The sequence below is a fragment of the Myotis yumanensis genome, unplaced genomic scaffold (genome assembly GCF_028538775.1).
Source record: "Myotis yumanensis isolate MYYU_CA2020_CCGP unplaced genomic scaffold, mMyoYum1.0.hap1 SCAF_17, whole genome shotgun sequence".
NCBI lineage: Eukaryota > Metazoa > Chordata > Mammalia > Chiroptera > Vespertilionidae > Myotis > Myotis yumanensis.
The window spans coordinates 28104957-28123802 of record NW_027223768.1 but is presented as its reverse complement, the minus strand read 5'-3'; positions in this window follow the sequence as shown (position 1 = coordinate 28123802).

Here is an 18846-nt window from a genome sequence, read left to right as displayed (position 1 = left end):
TGACAGAGATCAACCCTGCAAAGTCTCACCAAGGCAGAGGTCACTCCATGCTCTACTTTTTCCTAAGGCCTGGCAGCTCTGAGCTTCCGGAGCTAACCCCTCCTGCTCCCCTCCCACCCCCGCCCAGTGTATAGGTTAAAGCTGGGCCCATCACAGTAAGAGTAAGCCCACTGATGAATTCTGCTGTCTGCTCGGGAGACATGCAATTGGCCAGAGCCATAAGGGACCTTAAGATCACCCAGCCTGGTGGCTTTGATTCTCTCCTGAAGACCTTTGTAAAAATATTCACGCCTTGCTCAGCTCCTTCCCACATCATATGAATCCAAAATGCCGAGGGTGGGCCACAGACACCTGTATTTTTTAAAAGTTCTCTCGGTGATTTTGATTTCCAAAGAGAGTTGAGAATCAACCCTTACAGATGAAGCTTCTGAGGATCAGAGGAGTTAAGTCACTTGTCTAAGGTTGCAGAGCAAGTATGTGGGAGACCCATGGAGGGTGATAACTGTATGGGGCTTTCAACAGGGAGGGGACTGAGCAATGGCTTCCAAAGATGTAAGTCACAGACATGCAAATTCCTGTTGCGGCCTCGCTTTCCTTCTTCCCATCTGTTCCCCATCCAAGGTCAGCACAACTCATCAACTTTCTCCACCCTTTCATGATGGGCTTCCTCTCTCCTTCTTCCTCATCCCCTCAAGGCCGTGAGATAGTAAGCATGGAGGAAATAACTGCCAATCCCTGACACACTAGTCGCAGTGGTTCTCAACCTTCTGGCCCTTTAAATACAGTTCCTCATGTTGTGACCCCCCAACCATAAAATTATTTTCGTTTCTACTTCATAACTGTAATTTTGCTACTGTTATGAATCGTAATGTAAATATCTGATATGCAGGATGGTCTTAGGCGACCCCTGTGAAAGGGTCGTTCGACCCCCAAAGGGGTCGCGACCCACAGGTTGAGAACCGCTCCTGACTAGTGGAAGTAAAATACATGAAAAAGGTAAAGCTGTTCACTTAGATGTTACCAAGTGCAAAACACTTTATTTGTGGCTTGATCTGATATGCCCCCTCCTTGAAAGCAGTCAAATATATGTGACCATCTGTTTCTCTTTTATGGTCTAGTAGCACAAACTTGCTATTTTATTACGTAGCTTTGTCAGGTGTGGCATCCACAATCCTACCTGTTACAGCTCTTTTTACAAAGGTCATTACGACAAATTAGCCATATGGATGAAAACCAAGTAGCCTGGAGTTGCAACCCTGGACCTTCTTTCTGTTCTTCAAATGCATCAGGTTGGTTCCTCTCCCAAGGCCTTTTCATTTGCTGTTCCCTCTCTCCTGAATGCTCTTCCCTCAACTCCTTCTTATTTTTCAGATTTTACCCCAGATGCTACCTCTGCTAGAAGTCTTTCTGGACCACTTAATCTAGATTAGACCCCTAACTGCAGTCCCAAGTGGTCTACTCAGCCGAAGGGGATGGCTCCTGGAAACCTCACAGATCTTCCAAATAGAAAGGGGGAGAGGGGTAAGTCTGAAAATGAGGCATCTTTGGAGCTGTGAGTCTGTTTCTGAAATATTAAGACTATGACAACTCTATCAAACAAGAAAATAAACCCCACACAAAATCATGAGATCTCTGGCTTCACAGAGCAGGACTTTTTTTGATGGCAAATAGTCTTGTCTCCATGCCAACTCTAACCAAGCATTAGCGGTGGCCTGAAAAGCTAGATCAAGACAGACTCTGGGCTCAGTCATCAAGCTATCATGAATGATTAGCAAAGTCGGCCATGCATAGGTGTACATATTTTATATGTCATTTCAAGACCTGATCGAATGGTTCAAACAAGTTTTGACAATGTTCTTCTTCAGATCATCCATGAGTTTATAACCTAGTTTTGCCACTCACTAGACATGAAAGCTTGGACAGATTACTTAGATTTAGTTTTCTTATCTGTAAAATGGGTATAACGCCTCATTCTGTATTTTGAGATTTGAATGACACAATAAATGTAAGGCCATCAGCATGTATGCCATGTAGTAGATGCTTAATAAAACTGAAGCTCTTATTTATCATTATGGAGGGAACAAATCTTGAGTCTCTATGGAGAGGCAATGCAAAAAACTAGGGTCATTCTCTAAGGAATGAGACCAAAGAATTTTGAGCCAAAAATATATTTATACCTTTTACTCAACTATAGTCCAACAATTAAAAGAGGAAGAAAGGAAGGAAGGGAAGAAAGAAGTAATGAGGCAGGAAGGAAAACAGGAGGGAGGGAGAAAGTGGGAGAAGAAAGATTCAACAGTGAAATAGAAGGTTTACAGAGATAGCATGGAGTTAAGTGAGGGATACTAGGACTGGGAAAAGGTATCAGAAATTCTGAAGCATAAAAGGGTCTAAATATATATATATTACCATAGTGCCAGTATTCAAGTCTATAACAAAACTGTTTTGGATAAATAGATTATTTTTGCCTCCCCCTTCCTTCACCAATAAGCCACATTTCATACTTGTTCCCCCTTGTTAATATAGTTCCTTATCTCCATGCTTTGCATTGTTAAAGGGACAACACAGAAGTGAAATTCTGTTTACAATACAGTGAGTAAGACCTTATGACTCTGAAGATACAGACAACATCTCCTGCTCTACCATACTGGCCAGGTGTCCTGGACAAAGTCACACAACCATTCTGAGACTCCTTTTCTTCTTTTGTCAAGGGAATAAGGAATCTCACATACTAACTTTAAAGCAGTGGTCGCCAACCTTTTGGACCACCGGTTGGCGACTGCTGCTTTAAAGGGTTATTTTGAGAATGCAAGGAGATAATATGCATGAAACACCTTTGTATATTTGATGTACGTGTGAAGGGATGATGATGTGTTCAATCTTTGCATAGATGGATCCACCTTCCTGATGTTATTTGATGGAAGCATATTCTCCATTGTCTCAATGTCCCCCTTCCCCACAGCCCTCTAAAAATCTGTCCCAATTCTTCCTCTTTAGTGATTGGCATTCTAACTGAAATTAGAGATTCATTCTTTTGGATAACCAAATTACCATCCTCAGGCATCCTTTTAAAGAAGTCTACAGTCCTAAATACTTATAGAAAATTAGGCTAGACATTGGGTTTCTAGAGAAACCAGAATGAAGAGGCCAGGATGCAGGGGTGATCTATTTGATGGGGAGGAAAAGAGAGTGACATTAAGTTCAGCAGAGCAATTAGCAGACAGACAGGCCAAGGCTCCAGTCCTGGCTGCACCACGTACTGACTAGCTGTATAACCTTGGGCAAGTGGCTTGATCTCTGCTGGCTTGTGTTTCCTCGTCTATTTATCATTCATAAGTATCGTTGAGTGTCTACTCCATGTCAGTCCCTTTTCTAGGTAATAAGACAGTCATAGTCCTTGTCCTCATGAAGCTTATACTTTACCAGGGATGATAGAATAAAAACAGAGAAACATAGTTGAATAAGCACCAAGAAAAAGCAGTGAAAGCTACCATAAAAATAACTAAGTAGGATAAAGAGATAGTGAGAAGGGGAAATAGGATAGGCAAGAAAAAAGCTTTGAGGAGGTGACATTTTTAACCTAAATCTTAATGAAGAGATAGTGTGAGCCAGGGGAAAGTCTGAGAGAGGGATATTCAAGGGAAAGGAAATAGCAATGCAGAGTCTTCCTTAAATTTAGGGAGTAATAATGGAGCGCATAAGAAATGGTCAGATATGAGATAGATATTAAAAGTGGAGTTGGCAATAATTATTGCTGGATTAGATGTGGGGATGAGGGAGGGAGAAGAGTCAAAACTGACTCAGTGGGTTGGTTTGAGAACACGGTAGATGAGGAAGATGGGACTTAGTGGGGTGACCCAAGAGTTCTGTCTTAGACATAATACACTGGTAAAATTTTTTAACATTTAGGTAATCTGACAAATGGAGATCCTAACAGGGCCTACTAGTTGGTGTTTGAGATAATCATGGAAAGGATCCATGTAGAGGATCTGATATGGAACAATGAACAGAAGTGCAAATTGAGCTGTGGGTTGTCTCTGTACAGTCAAGAGTCTAGACAAATGATGACAGAGAAGAGGCCAGAACATCAGTAGAAGGGAAACCAGTTTAGGAAGGAGAAGCAAGAGGAAACTGAACACATGGTTTAAATGCTTCACAGTCCTGCATTCAATCCACCCTAGGTGGCATAGAGAAAAATACAGGGCTGTGTATAAGGGGCTACCAGATCAAATGGTCCATTCTATAATAAGATTGTTTCTTCTTTTCTTGAATTGAGTGACTTACCAGCACTTTAGGGATCATGAAAACATTGTCTTGACTCAGGGTACAAAAATAATGTGTAGTGGCCACCAAATTTAACCTGACCCGATGCTACAGGTGCAGCCCAGGGACTGTGCTAACTGTGATCAGGGACAACATTCTTCTCACAAAAAGAGAAATGGTTTCTGTTCTTGTAGGCTTGTAGGATGCAGTAAATCTATACTAAAGACTTCATTTATCAACCAGCCATGCCGACTAACAACGTTAGAAGCAACTGTTTATCATCTACTTAGATGAATGTCAAAGGCCACTGCCTTAGTCTCCTAAAAAGTTCTGTTAAAATTGACCTATTTCCTATTGTGCGTTTCTTCTGAGTTTGACAATAGCAGAGCACACCAAAACCAAAACTACAGAAATTTCCATTCCTTTCCCTGACTCCCTTCCCATACCCCTGTGCACAACACACTTATCAGAGCCATGCAGCAGCTGTGATGGAAATGAGAACTACAGGAAACTTAGAATTAATCATGCCAAATGGTGACAAATACTCAGGAGAGGGTGATGCTGGTCACTCATGTGACACCACACAGATGGCCCAAGCTACAAACTCTCTCTTACATTCCTGGATCTGGCCCCTAACTAATCTGCTAAAGAACCTTCTGAGTTTGGGGATGTAGGCACTTTGGCCTTGGTTGGCTGATTGAGGTGCATAAATTTGGAAAATGGAGTTGTATGCACAAACTTTAGGATTTTCATTGTCTGTATTCAGTCACGTACCACATAAAGACTGTTCAGTCAACCACGGACCACATAAACAACAACAGTCTCATAAGATTATAACAAAGTTGAAAGATTCCTATCACTCAGTGATGTGATCTCATAGCCATCGTAATGTCCTAGCACAACACGTTACTCACGTGTTTGTGGTGATACCAGTGTAAACAAACCCACTGCAATGCCAGTCATATAGAAGTATAGCATATACAATTGCAGGAGTAGACTATCTAGGTTTGTGTAAGTGCACACTACGATGTTCACACAATGACAAAATTGCCTGACGAAGCATTTCTCAGAACATCTCCCCATTGTTATAAAAGGCACATGACTCTATAGCAGTGGTTCTCAACCTTCCTATTGCCGCAACCCTTTAATACAGTTCCTCATGTTGTGGTGACCCCCAACCATAAAATTATTTTCGTTGCTACTTCATAACTGTAATTTTGCTACTGTTATGAATTGTAATGTAAATATCTGATATGCAGGATGTATTTTCATTGTTACAAATTGAACATAATTAAAGCATAGTGATTAATCACAAAAACAATATGTAATTATATGTGTGTTTTCCGATGGTCTTAGGCGACCCCTGTGAAAGGGACGTTCGACCCCCAAAGGGGTCGCGACCCACAGGTTGGTGACCCACAGGTTGAGAACCGCTGCTCTATAGACATATACACAGACACAAATATTTCTTTTTGGGGTAAATGCTAAAATTTTCTCTATCTCAAACTAACTTTTTGGAGGTGGAGGGGAAGAAAGTAGCAGGAGCTGATAACACCTCCCTAGAGAAGTCAGGGAGCCCAAGACTTAACCAGTCTCCTTTGGGACAGTCACTTGGCCCTCACTATAGACCCCATGAGAAGCTACGATGTAGTGGGAGGTAAAATAAATAATGAAGAAAAAAAAAGTAGAATTTGGTTGAACTAATTTACTTGAGAAAAAAAGTTTTGAATTTAGTCAATAACAGTTGTGTATTTTCTTCTTGTGTTACACATCAATTATTATGTCTTTCTTCCTTTCCAGAGTCTAACAGTCAAAAGAAGACAATGTCCATATTGTTCAGCCACCCACCTCCAGCACCTAGGATAGTGCCAGGCACATTCTAAGCTGATGTGAACTATTTGTTGAACTAATGAAAATGTTTGTGCGTGTAGGCACCGCCTCTAAAAGAGTGCAGTGTTGTACAACTCTAGAGAGGCTAGCCTGAGCTATTGAGATGCCAAGGAAACTCAAATTGAACCCAAGGCCATATGCCTGGTTTAACAGCTATTAACTCAGCTGATCTGTCTTGACTGGTAACTATGTCACCATGTGAGCACATGGCACACTGCGCCTATTCGGCCCTTCGTAATCTTGGACAAATCTGTTCACAAATCACAGAAGCTTTGGAAAACCATCCTGACCCAGGTGATGGGATAAAAATGCTTCCCATAAAATGATAAAGTATTCTGTCACATCTACCTGATAGTGCAGTGTGACTGATTCCTTTGTTAAGACCAGAACAGTGAGGAGAAAAAAGTGACAAGAAAAATGAGAAAAGAATTCATGATAATGTTCTCACAAACGTGCCTTATGCCATCCACATTAGCCTCCCACATCATTCCTTACTGGAAACTTTTGAACAAGTCAAATGTAGATAGGCTTTTGTTACCTGTGACTATTAAATGAAACTGTCTTCGTTCAAGGCCATAAAATAATCATTTTCTCTTAAATTAACAGCTCGTCGTTATCTGTAATGTAAGAAGAACTTGATAGCATGGATAATCCGAAGCATAATAGCTTGAAAGCTCTGGAATGGGTAGGTTCCTTCTTCAGCAACCAGCCTAATCACTTTTCCTTAGGACACCAAGATGAGGAAAGGAATGTTTCTAGGAAGTCGTGAATTGGCCTGCCTTCCAAAGTCACCTCAGATAATTTACATGACAATGAACCCCACAAATGAATGGTGAAGGGAGGTGGGGGAGAGTGGTCAAGGGGTTACAGACCACATTCCAAATGGGTTTATCCTGGATTCCTATTCAGCTCAAATACCTAGTCATAAAATACTTACTTCAGCTTATAATTTACCCTATGGTCACTTGATCAGTTGAGTGATCTTTATCTTAACAGGGCCTATAATCAATAGTATTTATGACTTTCTCATTATCATCATTAGTGAGCAAGGCACAGGGAGATGGAAGACAAAGTCCTTTTTCTCAAGGAAAAGCAGCCAAAAAAGGAGCACACTATTTGAATTACAGATACTGTGTATGCAACATGACATGCTAAGTTTAGAAGAGTCGTCAACGTAACCTCTGCTAAAAATGAAAGAAAACACTCCATAACTATTTTGAGAGGGAAGGAAGGAGGGAAAGAAAGCAGGAGGGAGGGAGAAAGAGAGAGAGAGAGAGAATGAATATGCATTTGCCATATATCCACTATCCAGGGTTCATCCATGAAACACATATGCCTGGCCATCCGGAGAACAGAGCGGCAGCTGTGAAGGTTGGCTTCTGAGTCACCATCACTGAAGTGGAACTATTTGTACAAGTTCAAAGGCACCAAAGACCTTGGCAATCATCTGCCCTAGTGAATGTCAAGACATAGATGACATCAGTGTAAACTGGTAAGGCTGAGGAGGATTTCCTATTTGAAATAGGGGAGCTCCGGGGATAAACAAAGCTTTTTCCCTTCTTTTAGACAGTGTCTTCATCCAGGAGTGTCTCTGACCCATGGCTCTTGAAGATACATCATCTATCGGATTTAGCAAACTGTGAGCTCTCCAGAGAGAGACGGTGGTTTCTGTAATAATTGTAAGATGGTAAAACATCTTATAAAAGTGGCAGTTGGCTTTCTTCAGGCAAAGGAGAGAGACTTCTATATGAAAACAGACTAAAAAGACTAGGACCCCTTAGCTGCAAAAGTCAAGGCCTTGGGGTACCATGGCAGTAAATTTATAAAAGGCACGGGTCTGGATAGGATAATGTCACACCTACTTAATAGTCCCAGGAAGACATGGTTCATTGTCCCTCATAGAAGCATGAAGCAGCTTTTCCAGGACAGATAAAAAGAAACGAGCTAAATGAAAGCCAGAACTTGAAATCCAAGAAATGATGTAGGATGAAAATATAAAGATACAGAAAAAAGAGTTTTAAAAACTTTTATAGAGTCTTGTTTGAAGGGAAGTTAGAGTAGTCAGCCTTATGTTCGTCACCTGCAAGGGCAAGATCTTGAGCAGAAAAGACATATCCTTTGCTAAAAACTCGTATTTCTAACAAATATTTGCATGTAGGTCACTGTGCTGGGTACTATTTCCAAAATCACTAGTCTATTCCAGTGGCCGGCAAACTGTGGCTCTCGAGCCACATGCAGCTCTTTGGCCCCTTGAGTGTGGCTCTTCCTAAGCCTTAGGAGTACCTTGATTAAGTTAATAACAATGTACCTACCTATATAGTTTAAGTTTAAAAAATTTGGCTCTCAAAAGAAATTTCAATCATTGTGCTGTTGATATTTGGCTCTGTTGACTAATGAGTTTGCCGACCACTGGTCTATTCCAATGGAAGAAATTTCTTAATATTCTTATGGAAATTTCATTAGGAGGCTGATCCAATCAATAATAAAAAGATTAAGATTGCAAAGGCAGCAAGATGGGAGGTAGAGGAGAAGGAAGGGGTAGTATTAAGGATCCATACTGTCCTAATTTATCTGGAAATATTACCTTATTCCTTTTTTTACAAATTGCTTTATGATTATAACCTTACTCTGTGCTTCAGAGCATCTCTATTGAGTTTGACTTCTCACAGTTTAACCGCATTTCTCCGATGAGGAATCAGACCAAGAATAATTAGTTAAGTTCAAGGTCACGTAATGAATGAGTGGTCAGGTGAGGTCTAGGTCTCCACTCGCCTACTGGCCAACTCTGACTTGAATTCTCCCCTGTGCACAGGGTCTAAGATGGCTGTGCTCTCGACCAGCTCTGCACCTAGTGTGCCATGTTCCAGGGAAGTGCAGTGTCATTTTGATGAACCTATGAGATGCATTGAAGCTGTTAGGAACAGTTGAGAGATCACAGGCAAGATCACCTGTTTTGGCCACTAACTCTTCAATCCTCAGCACTGTGCTCGGCCCTCCCACCCTTTCCTCCTGCCCCACCTCCCACAGTGCATCTCAAAGAACATCCACACATACAAAAGAGAATCACAGAGCCGTATGAAGAAGGCGCAGGCAAGTCCAAAACTCCAGGCTCTGTAACCGTTTTGAACACGCACTTTTGATAGTCTCTCCAGTTTAATTGGAAGAGTGAGATTTAGAACCAAGCAAAGTCAGGTGAACATAGCACTGGAACTCAAAATGAGTATGGTCCTCCTCTCTATTTCTTCTCTTCCTGTCGGTCACTGTCACCTGGTCTATAGGCAGGCCAGCTCTCATCTCAGCTGGCCAGCTCTACCTGAAGTATATGGAAGTCTGACAAAAAACCCAGGTTAAAGCTTCAAATGCAAGTTTACCTTCCCCCAAACCCTCCCTCTTCCTTTCAAATTGAGACATTTGTTTAAATCCAACCCTTCCTTCCAGTGGATAGAGACACCATGGACTCTTATTTAGATTCCAGGAAAGAGACAAGATTGTGGGGACTCATCGATTCTGGAATTTTCTCTCCCACAATTACAGGAGCAGCATCAATATAATTAAAAAATGAATGTGAATGCTGTAACAGTATTCACCAAAGAGAAAGAGACCAAGTCCAGATTTAACACCTTAAAGCAGTCCTTTGAACTTAATGGATAGTCTGTAAAAGAATTTTCATAGCATCTCAGAGGTTCATTTGGGACTGACTCAAGAAAATTCCCCCCAACCACCATCACCCCTTTGCCCACAAAGGTCACCTGCTCCCTGCCACCTCAGGCACCCCTGACATTCGTGCCTCCTGGACAGACAGCCACCCCTTCTGTCTGCCCAGGCAGCAGTCTTAACGTGTCACCCTTAATGGACCTGGTTGTCATTTTATAGATGGAAAAAATAGGACAAAAGACAGCACATAAAGAAACAGAGTTCAGAGTTTTCCCCAGAGAGCCAATGGGATTCAACTAGGACAACTATTCTCCCTATATCTCTTCCTCCAAGAGAACCCAACTCCCAATCTCTTCACGTGTAATTACAGGTTCAGTCATGGGACTGGCGAGCCTTTTTGAATACTTTGCCCAAGGTAGCAATTTTGCAATCCACCGTAGCTGAAGTAAGTATAGACCTCAGCTCGCTCCAGCCTCCTTCTCGCTCCTCCATCCAGCCCCACGTCCCCACTTGGGTGAAAACACTTTGCATATAAACAAACTCCTCTCAAAGACACCTCAACCTTGACATTGCTTTCTCCCTTTTCCAAACTTGCTTCCTTTTAAAACACCTCGCGCGCTGCCATGCTCCCACATGAGGCCCAATTATCAGAATAATAATTAACAGGCCCTCATTATTTCGGATCAAACAATGCCCCCCATAATGAAGCCAAGAATAGCCAATGTGATCCCTTAAAATGGGGCGCGAGTTTCCTTACACCTTGGGGCGTCTAATCCACTGAAACCATTAGGCACCGAGCTGCCCATAACGGCCGGGATAACATTGAGTCAAGGACAGTTAATGGGTGCCAGAGCACAGACCAAAGTGCTCCAAGCATGTCAGTCAAGACTAACCGGAGGCTAAAACATCAAAATGCAGGTTGGAGTTTTGACATTCCTGCAGGCTCTGAACGCCTCGCCAGTAAATTTTTAAAGTCAATATCCCCCTTATGCTCATGAACACTCTTCTGTCTGATGCGTGGGACTAATGTGGATCTGATTGAACTGTGACTAAAGTAGGACTTTAAAGGCAGCTTTGAATGTGTGGGGGGTGGAAAGGTTGTTTTTTTTTTTCCCTGTGTGTGTTTTCTTTCTTTTTTTTTTCTTCTTCCCCAGAAAGGACTGTGATAATAATGAAGACCGTGTACACAGATTATCACAGGCTGTGTCTTTCGACTTCAAGGTTATGTGATTAGAAAATTAGAAAAGCGACAAGATTAGAAAAACCGCAGAACATTTTGAAAGAAAGCTTTTTTACAAATTATCTGTGTGCAGGATTTACACAGAATCTGATAGATGGATCTTCTAATGTTTGGGAATGGATAAATGCAACAATGCAAATAGGAAGAACTGCTTTGGGGCCTATTCCTGGCAGAAGTTCAAAACCCATATTAAGTATTCTAACGCGCTGAATGCCTGTTACTTATATGTGTTTTTTAAATTGCCATGTACATACATAACACAAAATACGACCATTTTGTAAATAAAAGCTAAAAATAACAATGAGATTGTTGTTTCTCGAGATGCATGACTTTCCCCAGAATTGGAATAAAACCTTCACCTCCCTACCCTTTCTCTTCTCAACACCAGGACACGGATCAGGAAGCCCAGGCAGAACCGGGTGTGGGTGGTGGTCACCATCCTGCAGGTGGTAGCTCAAGGGGTGATAGCCATTTTGAAACTCAAGTTACAGCTTCATTCCTCCTTAAATAAGGGGGACAATGACATTTTCCCGTAGCCAAACCCAGGCTGGTCTAAATAAAAACACCATTTAAAAACCCACTCCTTTTGCTTTGCTTGTCTGATGACACGGGTGTGCTTCTGAAATGTAGAAGCAGGTGGCTCTGTAAGTAAAGGTGGGGGAGAGGCTAACCTGTGTCTGAGGGCCCCTCCTCAGAGACCTTTCAACACCTAGAACAGTGGTTCTCAACCTTCCTAATGCCTCGACCCTTTAATACATGTTGTGGTGACCCCCAATTTCATTGTTACAAATTGAACATAATTAAAGCGTAGTGATTACTCACAAAAACAATATGTAATTATATATGTGTTTTCCGATGGTCTTAGGCGACCCCTGTGAAAGGGTCGTTCGACCCCCAAAGGGGTCGCGACCCACAGGTTGAGAACCGCTGACCTAGAAGATGACAAATGATTCTTGTGCTTGGAGAATAGATCCTGAAGCCTCTGAAGTGTCCATGACTATACATAAAGGCATAAATGACAGTCATGTCATGATGACCTTTAACCTATTTAATGGAAACCTTTAAGTTAGCATCCTGAAATTCTTAGCATCACTGGCACCTGATTTTTACCTCCCAGATATTTAAATATAAATAGGCCACCGATGCACTCCTGGATCGAACTTGGATCTTCCAGAGCTCTCTGCTGGTGATGTCAGCGAGGTTTGGGTATGAAGGGCATCATAGTTAAAGCACACAAGTTGTCCTTGGTACCTGATGTTTTGATTTTTTTAAATCTATTACTTAGAACATGATCTAAAATTTTGAAATTATTTTGATATTCAAGTCAATATACTAGTAGGTATATTCACACATGTATGCATGTATGTACATAGACACCGTGTATTAGTGCTTTAAATGTATCTATCTACCTATCTATCTAAAATAAACTCTCAAATAATGCATCCCACAAGTTTTCTGTCTTTGTGGGTATTCACAGAAGCACCTCCATAAAACTTGGAACTGTGTTTCAGTCATTCACTCAACCAATATTAATTAAGTACCTATTATATCATAAGAATGATTTTAAATGCTTGGGATATATCAGTGAACGAAACAGACTAAGATCCTAGACCTTATGAAGCTTACATTCTCGTGGAGGAGATAGACAACAGAAATAACAAAGCTAATTGCATCATATGCTAGAAGATGGTAAGTGCTCTGGAAAATATACTAGGAGAGAGTAAGAGGAATCAGAGATGCCCAGAGGAGAGGGGGGACAGACAGGTTGTCCTGAGACAGTCACAGGGAGCAAAGCCAGGCAGGAAGCATCTAAGTTAGCCACGCAGGTACATGAGAGAGGAGCCTCTGGGAAGCAGAAGAGCTGAGAAAATATCTGTGAATATCTGGAGTGTTTTCAGAGTAGAAAGGAGGCCAGGCCCAGCTGGCATGGCTCAGTGGTTGAGCGTCGACCTATGAATCAGAAGGTCACAGTTCAATTGCTGATCAGGGCACGTGCCTAGGTTTTGGGCTCCATAGTACTTTCTTCTTTGGAATGTAATAAGTAGTCCCTGAAGATATTCCAGGAGAAAGGGGTTCCAAAGTCAAATAAGTCTTCATTTAGCAGATTCACAAATCATAACCCATGTGTGAAAGTCTCAGAGAAATTCCCCAGGAAATGACATGTTTTACCTGAGCATTTTGAGAATTTACCCAAGCACACAGCCCATTTCTTTTTCCCACTCCTGCATACTTTTGTCACACTTCAGACAGCATATTCTATAGAACATACATTGAGAAAAGATGACCCATATGAGTCAGCAACTAGTGGCCTCCAGAATGACACCCCCTCCACCCAGCTCCCAACCCTGCCATTTCTGGACCACTCTGAATTCAGGTCATCTCTCCATTGGGTGGAATAAAATCCACTGCCTTGTAATTTCTGCCTACGGACCCTAGTTTTACCCTTGGGACCGTATAGAATACTCCTGGGCTGGGAAGGACTTCAGGATTTTTAGTCATATAGAATTCAGTCTGGCCTCGCCACTTAATTACTAGCTGGGCAATTACCAAGACTCTGAATTTTAGTTTCCTTGTCTAAATGATCTGCCTTGTAAGGTCCTCCAATTAAGACTTGCCTCTCCAAAAGCCCTGGTCCAGATGGTTTCACAGGGGAATTTCACCAAACATTCAGTGAAAAACTAACACCTATCCTCCTCAAACTATTGCAAAAAGTTCAAGAGGAAGGAACACTTCCAAGGCCTTTCTATGAGGCCAGCATTACCCTAATTCCAAAATCAGATAAAGACACTACAAAGAAAGAGAATTACAGACCAATATCCCTAATGAACATAGATGCTAAAATCCTCAAAATATTAGCAAATCGAATTCAGCAATACATTAAACAGATCATACACCATGACCAAGTAGGATTTATTCCAGGGATGCAAGACTGGTACAATACTCGCAAATCAATAAATGTGATACATCACATAAACAGATTACTAGACAAAAATCACATGATCTTATCAATTGATGCAGAAAAAGCGTTCGACAAAATCCAACACCCTTTTTTGATAAAAACTCTCAGCAAGGTGGTAACAAAGGATAATAAAAGCCATATATGACAAACCTACAGCCAACATCATACTCAATGGGCAAAAACTAAAACCATTTCCCCTAAGAACAGGAACAAGACAGAGACGCCCACTTTCACCACTCCTGTTCTACATAGTACTGAAGTGCTAGCCAAGAAGAAGATATAAAAGGCATCCAAATTGGAAAGGAAGAAGGAAAACTCTCATTATTCACAGATGACATGATATTGTACATAGAAAACCCTAAAGACTCCATCAAAACACAACTAAATTTAATAAACGAATTCAGCAACATAGTAGGATACAAAATTAACACCCAGAGATCTATGGCATTTTTATACTCCGATAATGAAATCTCAGGAAGAGAAATTAAAAAACAATCCTATTTACCATTGCAACAAAAAAGGTAAGATACTTAGGAATAAACTTAACTAAGGAGGTAAAAGAGATAGAGGAAGTTATAAACAAATGGAAGAATAACAGTATTCATAGATTGGTAGAATCAACATCATTAAAGTGTCCATACTACCCAAAGCAATCTATAGATTCAATGCAGTCCCTATTAAAATACTAACAGCATATTTCATAGATCTAGAACAAACACTCCAAAAATGTACATGGAACCAACCAGCCACCAAACAAACAAACAAACAAAAAAACCCGAATAGTCACAGCAATCTTGAGGAAGAAGAACAAAGTTGGAGGAATCACAATACCAGATATCAAGTTATATTACAAGAACAGGCATATAGATCAATAGAACAGAACAGAGAGCCCAGAAATTGACCCAAGCCATTATGCTCATTTAATATTTGACAAAGGAGGCAAGAGCATGCAATGGAGCAAGGACAGTCTCTTCAATAAATGGTGTTGAGAAAATTGGACAGGTACATGCAAAAAAATGAAACTATACTACCAGCTTACACCATACCCAAGAATAAACTCAAAATGGATAAAAGACTAAATGTAAGATGCAAAACCATAAAAATCTTAGAAGAAACCATAGGCAGCCAAATCTCACTATGTGTTGCCAATACATCTCCTAGGACAAAGGAAACAAAAGGGAAAATAAACAAGTGGGACTACATCAAAATAAAAAGCTTCTGCACAGAAAAAGAAACCATCAACAAAAAGACAAAGGGGCCCACTACATGGGAGAACATATTTGCCAATGATACATCCAACAAGGGGGTAATTTTCAAAACATACAGGGAACTCACACAACTTAACAAAAGGAAGACAATCCAATTAAAAAATGGGCAAAAGACCTAAATAGACACTTCTCCAAAGTGGACATATGAAAGGCCCAGAGACATATGTAAAAATGTTCAAAGTCACTAATCATCCAAGAGATGCAAATCAAAATGACAATGAGGTATCACCTCACACCTGTCATAATGGCTATCGTCAACAAATCAACATAGGACACGTGCTGGTGAGGATGTGGAGAAAAGGGAACTCTTGTGCACTGCTGGTGGGAATGCAGACTGGTGCAGCCACTGTGGAAGACAGTATGGAGTTTCCTCAAAAAAATTAAAAATGGAACTCCCATTTGACCCAGTAATTCCACTTTTAGGAATATATCCCAAGAAACCAGAAACACCAATCAGAAAGGATATATGCACCCCTATTTTCATAGCAGTGCAATTTACAATAGCTAAGATTTGGAAATCTGCCCATTAGCAGATTCCATTGTGGTACATCTACACAATGGAATACTATGCTGCTGTAAAAAAGAAAGAACTCTTACTATTTGCAACAGCATGGATAGACATGGAGAGCATTATGCTAAATGAAATAAGCCAGTAGGAGAAAGATAAATATCACATGATCTCACTCATTTGTGGAATCTAATGAACAACATAAACTGATGAACAAAAATAGATCCAGAGACATAAAAGCATCGAACACGACTGTCAAACCTCAGAGGGAAGAGAAGGGAGGCTAGGGGGTGGGAAGAAATTAACCAAAGAATTTGTATGCATATTTGCATAACCCATGGATACAGATAATAGTGTAATGAAGGCCTAGGGCAGGGGAGTAGGGCTGGGCCAGGAGAAGTCAATGGGGGAAAAGAGGAGACATATGTAACACTTTCAACAATAAAGATGAAAAGGAAAAAGAAAAAGATTTGCCTCTCCAGCGCTTCCACTTAAGTGTTTCCCCTACCTCCTTAAACACCTGTCCTTAATTCTGGACTGGGGAGTTCAGGCTTTATTTACTTCCTGTTCTCCTGGGTGGCACCATTCTTAATAAAATAACCAAGCTTTCTCTACTGCAATTCTCCATGTTTAGTGTTTGGCTCTGTAGAGCCCGGGGTTCGAACTCTTTCTGCTCTGTAACAACGTGGAAGTTCTTGTTGCAGGCACATCTCCTGTGCTTTGGTAGGTCTGTCTGTTAGGAAAGGCATCCCTCACTGTGTCTATCATGCCTTTCACCTCGTTCTCTTCTCTGGAACCACACAGAACAATTTTTATCCTGTTCTATCTCAAATTGGTCTCACTCCACCATTTATTTCTTTGCAATAATTGAGCAGATCTGAAGGAGCCATCTGAGGATCCCAGCTTCCAGAAGGTTCCTCTTCTTTCCTCAGCAACTAGAGTGCACCATAAAGTTTGACAGGGCAACTTCCCTTGGTTTTCTCTTTTAAATAAAAATTTTCTATTATGATCACATTCATCAAGTATAGTTCTACTAAGCAGGCGTGTTAGGTGGTGACCAGCCCTTTACTAGGGGGGGAGTTCTGGCTGGGGTGGTCTTTAAGCCCAACCTCAAGTCAGCATTAGCTGCTGCTTAGAAAAAGGTTGCAAAACACCATCCCTAATGATTTAACAGCTTGTTCCCCAAAACACATTAACCTAGGGAGCTTTTAAATATGAAGAAATAATTACACCAACTCAGTATTGTCCTTCCTCAAAATTACATCACATCAGGGCTCCACTAGGTAAATTAATTTAGTAAAAGAACACACGTCTTCTAAAAATGAAAAACTGTACTCAGTGAAGTGTTATTTCCAGTTGATGGCAGGAGGGTGGACAGAGGGGAAGGAAGAATTAATGAAAATATTCTACTTTCCCAAATGAACACTTTGAGTGGCCTTACCCCAGCCAAATTAATTCACCATTATTTGCATTTCTAACTTGTTTTTATCATCTCCAAACCAGTTGGGGTCAGATTGGAATTGGGGGGACTGGAAGATGCCTTGGGAACAATATGCTCTAGCCCAGTGATGGCGAACCTTTTGAGCTTGGCGTGTCAGCATTTTGAAAAGCCCTAACTTAACTCTGGTGCCGTGTCACATATAGAAATGTTTTGATATTTGCAACCATAGTAAAACAAAGATTTATATTTTTGATATTTATTTTATATATTTAAATGCCATTTAACAAAGAAAAATCAACCAAAAAAATGAGTTCGAGTGTCACCTCTGACACGCGTGTCATAGGTTCGCCATCACTGCTCTAGCCCAACCACAAGAGTCTGCATAAGCCTAGGACATAAAAGCCCATAGAATCCCCAAAAGCAGGGGGTCTGCGTTTGGTCAGGGCGGACCGGAATGGCTTTGCCTCTACCTGAAGAGGAAATAAGATTTGGGGACAAGAAAAAATAGCCGCCTAAGAGTCTATAACATCATCTCAAATTCCACCATTAAATATTGTCCTCTTTTTGGAAAACTATTGAAATTTTAAGTAGATAAGGATATCTGGGTCATTTACACTTGAATGAAAGTGAGTTTAATGGAATCTCCTCTCCAGCCGAAACAAGACCCTGGGCAATTTCAGGCCACAGGGCACTAGTGGGAAGGGCCTTGCAGGAAGGAAATGGAGAGGCACACTTCACACAGCTTCGCCCCAGCCAAGGCTAAAAGGGCAACTCTGGGACTCCCAGGTCTGCTGGCCTCCTAGGGAGAGCCCTGTCCACCTCCAGCCCCTGCTGTAAAGTGGGGCAGAGAGGACCTCAGAGACAGCCTAGGCCTGGGTGCACTCTGAGAGCGCTGACCAAGCAAATGGGAAGCCACTGGGCCTGCTTGAGCTGGAGCAGATTTTTGTGGAATCAACCCTTACTGGGTAGCTCTTGGGTGTCATGAGACTTCAGTTTTTCCATTGCTGTTTCCTTTGCTACAAAGAATCTCTCTGCCTTTTGGCCACCTTTTGAAGTTACCGGCAGGGCGTAGCTGCATATCCGTACTTTTATAGGCTGCCTAATGACCTGCTTAATTATTTGCTTTCTTTAGGGCTAGATTTGCAGCTGATAGGCCCTGGGAGGCTGGGCTCTGAAGCAGTCTGGTCTCCCTGATGGGTCCAGCAGAGTTCCAGGCATCTTCATCACTGAATTCCAAGAGACTGTCTCCCTGGGGCACCCAGGCTGGAGCGTGAAGCTTTATTTGTGTTTTATTTATTCATTAGATTGGCAGAGGCCTTCTCTCCAGGGAGCTCTAGGTGCCCAACATGAAATTAGCATCTACATTTCCCAACAAAGTCGACTGGTGACTGGTTTGGAATCCTTTGCAGCCTTGCCTGTGTTCTGAGGTTTAAACAGAGCCGGAAACCAAGAACACTTAAATGACAAAAGCCTACCAACTTTTCCACCCATGCTCTTGGCCGAAATTGCTATTTCAGTATAGATTTTTTTTTTTTTCCTTCTGAGTATGGGCACAGTCTCTGAATTTTTCTTAATCTAGTGTTCAAGGCAGCAACTGGGATCTGCCCAAGATATTGTTTGAGT